Below are 9512 nucleotides of genomic sequence, written 5' to 3' on the forward strand. Positions count from 1 at the left end.
TTACTATCCGAGATCTGATAGATTATACCTGCCTCAAGTAACTTAAGAACTTCCTTTTTAACAACATCACTCATTATAGGGTTTATTCTTCTCTGATGTTCCCTAGAGGGTTTTGAATCTTCTTCGAGCGAAATCTGATGCATGCATACGGATGGGCTTATACCTTTCAGGTCAGAGATATTATATCCTAAGGTTGAGGGATATCTTCGTAAAACGTCTAAAAGTTGGTTCGTTTCCTCTTGGCTCAAGGTAGCACTAACTATAACTGGATGGTTCATCTTTTCATCGAGGAACTTGTATCTCAGGTTCTTAGGCAGTTCCTTAAGTTCTAAGGTTGGTTTCTTAGGGCATGGCATAGGATTTGGGGTAAGGGATAAACATTCGTAAAGGTTATCATCGATGTAAGGTTTCTTAAAGTCATCATCTTCTCTTATGAGAGTTGATGGTAACTTAATTGTTTTTATAATTTCTTTTTGTTCTAATTCTCTAATACATTCATCAATGATATCTAAGGCATAACACGAGTCTCCCATCACAGGTGCCATATGAAATTTCGAAAGTATAAATTCAATTTTCTCGTCGCCTACCTCAAATGTCAACTTTCCTTTTTTGACATCTATTATGGCTCCTGCAGTCGATAAGAATGGTCTACCTAGAAGGATTGGTATATCATTGTCCTCTTTGATGTCCATGACAACAAAATTAGTAGGGATAAATAACTGACCTATCTGATAACATGAAACTATATCACATTTTTAGACTTCATTTAATTAAATTATATCGTTATTTGATTCAATTTATTTTATATTATTCGATATTACTCGATATTTTCTTATTATTTATTTCAAGTATCATTATTTAAAGCACGTGTGAAAAAGAAAGAAGAGGGGTGCAAAGAGGGGATTTTCTAGGAAAAGCAGCAAGCTGAAGCACCAAAGCCCAGCCCACGTTTGGAACAAAGGAAATGGCTGTCACGACCGCCACACTCACGAGCCGAGCGTCACGCCCCAAAACCTAGTGTTACGACCGTAACACAGTGTGTGACGGACGTCACACATTTCAACCTATATTTTAGGCTTGACGTGCGTAACAGAGTGGACGGTTTCCCCTAAATTTCCTCCTGCACCCGTTGACGTTTGGAACCATACTGAAGACACTTTCTAGGAAGCGGTTATTTGGAGAGATGAATATAAATAGACCACACAAAAGCCAATGGAGACTCTCTCTTCTCCGTGCAATTTTCCAGCAATACCTTTCCAGCATTATAATTTTCCAGCACTCTAAATTTTCAAGCATTTTATTTTCTTTTCTTTTCTAGTTTAATTTCCGAAGCATTCAATTTATTTTCTCACGATAGTTTCTACACCAGAAACTATTGTGTAATTTTTACTGGATCTAACCTTACGTTAGATCATAGTATTTTATTTCCTTGTTTTTACTTTCCTATCTGATTGAGAATTGTGAAGAACAAATCCAACCGGCTTCTGGTGGAGTGTTCGAGCATCGAAGCTAGGAGATAAAATCCAGATTTCTAGTAATTTTCCAGGTTCATTAATTATTTGATTTATAGTTTTAATTTACATATGCTTTGTTCTGCTGTTTATATATATTGTTTGTTTGATATGGCCGTATTTATGCATGATTATTGTTTATGCATGTTTAGCATGTCCGGCTAATTAATTTAGATATCGGTATGTAAAGTAAGCGGAATAAAGGAATCAAAATTGAGTTGGTTTAAATTTATTTCAAAATATAGTCACTCTTTTTCTGGTCTCAATTTACAAAGTTAATACCAAGGTTTTTGTACGAGAGTAAAAGACATAAAGAAGTTAAAATCAATATAACGACGATTTGAGCTTTTAACTGGACAGTGTAAATTGAACATTAACTTTAAATTAGGGCGAAAGCATTTTTTAAGGTTAATTGAATTCTAATTATTTTGAAAAATTATTTTTAAAAGTTAAATGTGAGGACGAGAGTTAAGCATTTAAGTTTAATCATATAGTCTAAGTCAACAGAGCGAGAGTTTGAAACGAGGGCGTTTAAACGGTTAGTATTTTCTCAAAAAGAGTTTCTATAGATTCTATTATTTTCAAAAGTGATTTTAGATTTAACGAAATAGTGAGAGCGTACGTTAAAATATAAAGTCATAGTCTAATTCAACAGAGCGAGAGTTTGAGGAAAAGACTTTTAATTAATAGTGTCTACTGAAAAGACTTATTTTAAAATTAAGAAAAAGACCAACGAAGATTTGATTCCCTAATTACGACGAACTACATACTGATATCCATATTATTTGATATTTTAAACTAGATCCAAATTTAGTTTTACTTTTCCCCCTAATCAGTAAAGTATAATCCGCCTTAGCTTTACGCAGTAACCCTAGAAAAACGGTAGATCGATTCATTAAGTCCCTGTGGGATCGATATCTTTTAAAACTACGCGATTAGACTGTGCACTTGCAGTTAGTACCCCGATAGACTCATAAAGTCGCGATCATGTTTTTGGCGCCGTTGCCGGGGACTTTTAATTAGTCGATATCGTAACTCTTCTGTTACGCTGTAGAGACTAAGGCAATTTTATTTTTTCCCTTATTTTTCGTTGATTTGTATGCCACACACTCGCTCACAAGGCGAGTCGTACTACTTACGAATCAACGACGTTGAACGATATCTCCGATTATTACGACGAATTCGGGAGTATAGTGTTAGAAACAATCTTCCTCCAATCGAAATTCCTGATCTCAAAAATCCCCTTCCTTCAACGATACCAGCGATGGCCGAACCAGCTCGTGCTCTTCGAGATTACGCTGCTCCATCACAGGATGAGCCGCATTCGAGTATTGCTCCACCCGCAATCGAAGCGAACAACTTTGAACTTAAACCTTCGCTGTTGCAGGCAGTGCAACAGAATCAATTTTCTGGAAATCCTACCGAGGATCCAAACCTTCATTTATCCGTATTTGTCCAATACGCTGACACTGTTAAAGCTAATGCTGTCACTTCAGAGGCAATTCGACTTCGTCTCTTTCCTTTCTCGTTAAGAGATAAAGCTAGAAGATGGCTTCAGTCTCTTCCTTCCAACTCAGTCACGACATGGAATGAGTTGAAGAAAGTCTTTCTTGCCCGATATTTTCCTCCAAGCAAAACAACTATGTTGAGAGCCCAGATAAATGGATTTAAGCAAAAAGATAACGAGTCTCTTTTCGAAGCATGGGAAAGATACAAGGACATGATGAGACTTTGCCCACACCATGGTTTAGAGGACTGGTTAGTAATTCACACCTTCTACAATGGTCTCTTGTACAACACAAGGTTAACAATAGACGCCGCCGCCGGTTGTGCGCTTATGGATAAACCTTACACCGACGCTTATCAACTTATCGAGAGCATGGCCCAAAATCATTATCAGTGGGGAAGCGACCGAACAATGGTAGAAAAACCTCAAACGAAAGGTGGCATGTACGAGATAAGTAGCCTTGATCACGTTAATGCAAAAGTGGATGCTCTTGCCTAGAAAATTGAAAGTTTAAATGTATCACCTCCAGCCACCGTGGTTGCCGTAACTTAAAATTGCGAAGTCTGTGGAATTCAAGGTCACACGCCTACAGATTGTCAACTCCTAACAGGAATTCAAACAGAGCAGGTGAACTATGCTCAAGGAAATCCTTACTCGCATACCTATAACTCAAACTGGAAGAACCATCCTAATTTTTCATATAAAAGTAACAACGCTTTATACGCACCAGGTCAAGCTCCCAGTCAAGCTCCAGCTATACCTCCTGGATATCAAAAGCCGCCCCCATATACACCTAACAATAACGTTCCTAGGAAATCCAATTTGGAAATCATGATGGAGAACTTCATAGCTTCTCAACAGCAAACCAATAAAGAGTTCTTAAACCAGAATGTACACACTAGCGAACAGATTAAACAACTAGCAAGTAAAGTAGATGCCCTGGCTACCCATAACAAAATGCTGGAAACACAAATCTCGCAAGTAGCTCAACAACAAGCGCCTACTACTGCCCCAACTGGTACATTTCCTGGACAACCCCAACCTAATCCGAAAGGCCACGCTCATGCAATTATATTACGAAGTGGTACAGAGGTAGAAGGACCGTCTGACCCAAGGATTGAGAACCAAAACTCTAAAAAGTTAACTGAGGAAGAAAGTAAACCTAAGGAAAAGGAAGAGTGTAATAAGGAAACCGTAGAAAAAAAAGAACCTTATGTACCTCCACCGCCTTACAAACCACCTATCCCTTATCCTCAAAGGCTAATTAAAACCAAAGACGCGTGCCAATTTAAAAAATTTGTTGACCTACTGAAACAATTAAACGTCACAATTCCTTTTACAAAAGCTATTACACAAATGCCCTCGTATGCTAAGTTCTTAAAAGAAATTTTATCCAATAAAAGGAAACTTGAAGATAGCGAAACCGTTACACTCACTGCTGAGTGTAGCGCAATAATCCAAAATATGCCTCCTAAACTTAAAGATCCTGGTAGTTTTTCTATACCCTGTCATATAGGAAATTTGTCATAGACAAAGCTTTATGCGATTTAGGAGCCGGTATCAGTGTTATGCCCTTGTCCATATGCAAGAAACTTGAAATGGGAGAATTAAGACCAACTAAAATGTCTGTGCAATTAGCAGATCGTTCCGTTAGATATCCCGTAGGAATTCTTAAAAACGTTCCCGTGCGCATAGGTCAAGTCTAAATTCCCACTGATTTTATAATTATGGACATAAGAGAAGATGAAGTTACCCCCATTATATTGGGAAGACCCTTCTTAGCAACTGTCGGTGCTATCATAGATGTAAAACGAGGACGACTCACTTTCGAAGTAGGAGAAGAGAAAATTGAGTTTATTCTTTCCAAATTTTTGAAAGCACCTGCAATAGAAGACACATGTTACTTCATGGATACCATCGATGAATGCATAAAAGAAACAGAATTAGAAAATGACGATTTGTCTGACTATCGTGTAAAAGACAGACTGAACCAATGTTTAGCAATAACATCAGATCCTACGCAATGCCTTAAGAAACCAACCCTCGACCTGAAAACACTTCCCAAAAATCTGAGATATGAATTCCTAGACCTAGAACTTGAACGACCAGTAATAGTCAATGCAGACCTAGGAAAACTTGAAACCGAAAAACTCCTACATATCTTAAGAAAATATCCAACCGCACTAGGATACAACATCACCGATCTTAAAGGGATAAGTCCTTCTATTTGTATGCACCGCATCATGCTAGAAGAAGACTGTAAAACTTCTAGGGAACATCAGAGGAGACTAAACCCGATCATGAGTGAGGTAGTGAAGAAGGAAGTAACGAAGTTGTTAGAGGCAGGTATCATATATCCTATATCCGATAGCAAATGGGTTAGTCCTGTACACGTAGTACCAAAAAAAGGAGGTATAACAGTGATCGAAAATGAAAAAGGAGAAACTATAACCAAACGAATTGAATCGGGATGGAGAATGTGCATTGATTATAGAAAGCTAAACAAAGCAACCCGAAAAGATCATTTTCCTTTACCATTCATAGACCAGATGTTAGAACGACTAGCCAAGCATTCTCATTTCTGCTATCTGGACGGTTACTCAGGTTTCTTTCAAATACCGATTCATCCTGATGACCAAGAAAAGACAACGTTCACATGTCCTTTTGGTACCTTCGCTTATCGACGAATGCCGTTTGGCTTGTGCAATGCTCCTGCAACTTTCCAAAGGTGCATGATGGCAATATTCGCCAATTTTCTCGAAAACATCATGGAAGTCTTTATGGATGACTTTTCCGTATGCGGGCAAAGTTTCGAAGAATGTCTTGAAAACCTAGAAAGAGTTCTAGAACGATGTGTAAAAGTAAACCTAGTACTTAATTGGGAAAAATGTCACTTTATGGTACAAGAAGGAATTGTTTTAGGACACATCATATCAAATAGAGGAATTGAAGTAGACAAAGCCAAAATAGAAGTAATCGAAAACCTTCAACCTCCGAAAATTGTGAGGGAAATACGAAGCTTCTTAGGACATGCTGGTTTTTACCGATGATTCATTAAAGATTTCTCTAAAATAACTAAACCTTTAACCAGATTATTAATGAAAGACGCTGAATTCATCTTCGACAATAAATGTTTAGAAGCATTTCAAACACTTAAACAAGCATTGATCTCCGCGCCCATAATGCAGACCCCGAATTGGAATGAACCTTTCGAAATAATGTGTGACGCAAGTGACTACGCCGTAGGCGCTGTTCTAGGACAACAAAAGGATAAAAAACTTCACGTCATATGTTATGCGAGTAGAACTCTAGATGAAGTGCAAATGAATTACGCCACGACCAAGAAAGAACTTTTAGCAGTAGTATTTGCACTAAATAAATTTTGTTCCTACTTGGTCGGAGCTAAAATAATCGTTTACACTGATCACGCTGCCATTAAGTACCTCTTAACAAAAAAGGACGCTAAACCTAGACTCCTAAGGTGGATCTTGTTGCTACAAGAATTTGATTTGGAAATCAAGGATAAAAAAGGAACTGAAAACGTAGTAGCAGATCACCTCTCTAGACTCGAAAACCTGGAACCGGAAAGAACATCGATCAACGATGATTTCTCGTACGGTAAACTTATAGCTAATTTGGAAGAAAATAGATCTGACAAACAAGTAGAAACCACCTTGGCTGTATGCGTTACACCATGGTACGCTGATTTTGTCAATTATTTAGCCGCCGGAGTGGTTCCACTTGATTTATCCTACCAAAAAAAGAAACGATTCTTCCATGACATAAAACATTACTACTGGGACGACCCTTTACTTTTCAAAAGAGGCTCCGATGGTATTTTTCGTTGCTGTATACCTGAAGAAGAGGTAGAAAGTATAATCCAACATTGTCATTCCGCTCCTTATGGTGGACATGCAAGTACATCCAAAATCTGCTCTAAAATCCTACAAGCCGGTCTTTATTGGCCAAACATATGGAAGGATGTACATACCGCTGTCAAGAAATGAGATAGGTGTCAACGCACAGGAAACATATCTAGACGTGACGAAATGCCACAAAAAGGCATTTTGGAAGTAGAAATTTTTTATGTGTGGGGAATAGATTTCATGGGACCTCTTCCACCTTCTTTTGGTAACAAATACATACTCGTAGCAGTTGACTACGTATCAAAATGGATTGAGGCTATAACTTCTCCAACAAACGACACACGAGTAGTAATTAAACTCTTTAAGAATATAATCTTTCCAAGATTTGGTGTCCCAAGAATAGTCATCAGTGACGGTGGATCTCATTTCATATCTAAGATACTCGAAAAATTGTTGTTTAAGTATGGTGTAAAACATCGAGTAGCAACACCTTACCATCCTCAAACTAGTGGACAAGTGGAAGTGTCTAATAGAGAAATTAAACAGATATTGGAAAAAACAGTCGCTACATCGAGGAAAGACTGGTCATCAAAATTACCCGAAGCTTTATGGGCATATCGAACCGCTTACAAAACTCCCATACGAACAACCCCATTTAAGCTTATTTATGGTAAATTGTGTCACCTCCCAGTGGAGTTAGAACATAAGGCCTATTGGGCTATTAAAAATTTAAATTTAAATTATAAGGCCGCCGGTGAAAAGCGAATTCTAGATATAAACGAATTAGAGGAACTTAGACAAGACGCATACGAAAATGCCAAAATCTACAAGGAAAGAACGAAAAAAATGGCATGATAAACGTATATCAAGGAAAACTTTCAAACAAGGCGATGTAGTCCTATTGTTTAACTCTAGACTTAAGTTATTCCCAGGAAAACTACGCTCTCGGTGGTCAGGCCCTTTCCAAGTCACTAATGTCTTTACTAGTGGGGCTGTAGAAATTAAAGGAAAATCTATTGAATCATTTATTGTAAACGGACAGCGTCTAAAACATTATCATTATGCTGAAAACAATGAAGACTCGCAAGTCCTGCACTTAGACGTATTGTCTCCAAAATTAATAGATTAACATTTAATAGTTTTATGTCGAGCTTGTGACATTAAACAAAGCGCTTCGTGGGAGACAACCCACAAAATTTTATTTTTCTTTGATTACTCTTTTGATTATATTCAGTTTTCATTCTTCATTTTATTTATTTTATTAAATTTTTCTTCTTTTCTTCTTTCGGCATCTGGCCAAATCCTGACTAAAAAAATTCTTGTTTTTCCTTTCTTTAGTTAACACTAACCTGGATGGAATACCTTCTCCTGTTAGATCTGTTGAAACCATCCAAGATTATGAGATTCTTGACAATCAGATTTCCAATGCAGAGTCTGATCCGCAGACACCAACTGGTTACCATGATGCTGCCTCTCCACCTCATCCTATCCCGTCCGCAGAATCGGCAGTACCTGATCTTAGACATCATATGCCCGGAATTGATTATAATACCGCTATTCAAGCCTTGATGTCAGAACAAGATGCCATTAGAGAAGAGTTAACTATGATGGGACATGAATTTATAGAATACATGAGTAGAATGACAAATCAATTTCACGAGTTGCTACACCGTGTCAATTCCTTTGCTCCTCCGACGAGAGATTCTACAAGTGGCTAGAAGAATTGGAGTTAACTAGTTTTAGTCTTAGGAAATTTATAGTTTCGTTTGACAATATTTTTAATCTTAGATTTATTTTTCGCATGTTTTATTTTATCTTCGGTCAAATATTACATTATGTTTATTTTTATGAAGTTACTGGCATTATTGGTTAAATTAAATTTTATTTTGATTTATGCACTGTCTAAAATTACCAATGATGATATATATTGTATGCTACTACTTACATGGCTTATTAGAGAAAAAATATATATTCTATGGTGTAGTAAAGTAGCATTCATGGCAATTTAAAAAAAAATAAAAAAATAAAAAAATAATAATAAAACAAAACTTGTCACAAATTTTAGCCAATGCATGCTGCCACCATGCTGTCACGACCGTTGCAAAACTCAGAAGTGTGACGAGCGTCACACATGCTGTCACGGTCGCCACGCACCCCATGACGCCCGTAACGCATGCTGTCACGAGCGTGACAGCTTGTTTCCTCGTAAAATGTTGTTGACCGTTATGGTCATGACCGTTACTCCCCATTTTAATTCATCTTTATCCCTATTCAACTCACCTCTTTACTCCATTCCAGTCACCTTCATCCCCATTAATTTTTTTCTCACCCACTTCTCTTCCCAATTTCAAAACTCTTCCTGTAAATACCTTCACTACATTTCTTCCTACACCACATCAAAACAAAAACAATTCTATACAAAAAAAATATTTCATCCTCTTTTCCTTTCTCCTTCTTTCTCCCTACCAATCGAAATGGCGGAGAACCAACATCAAGAAGTGCAATTCGGAAATATTATTTTCCGATCTGAAGATAGTAACTATCAACGGGAGCAGTTTGTTCGGTTCCAGCAACGCGGTGTCATATCTACCAGGTACCCAGATTTCAATTGCTTACAAGAATTAGGAT

General features: G+C 37.5%; 1 non-coding gene across 1 annotated transcript; it reads right to left on the bottom strand.

Moving 5' to 3' along the window:
* Positions 1 to 3153: 3153 nt before the first annotated feature.
* On the bottom strand, positions 3154 to 3260 carry LOC127077919 (small nucleolar RNA R71). The gene has a single exon (XR_007787681.1). It is a non-coding gene; the product is annotated as a small nucleolar RNA R71 (small nucleolar RNA).
* Between the last annotated feature and the right edge of the window lie 6252 nt (positions 3261 to 9512).

This window comes from Lathyrus oleraceus, chromosome 4 (genome assembly GCF_024323335.1).
Source record: "Lathyrus oleraceus cultivar Zhongwan6 chromosome 4, CAAS_Psat_ZW6_1.0, whole genome shotgun sequence".
NCBI lineage: Eukaryota > Viridiplantae > Streptophyta > Magnoliopsida > Fabales > Fabaceae > Lathyrus > Lathyrus oleraceus.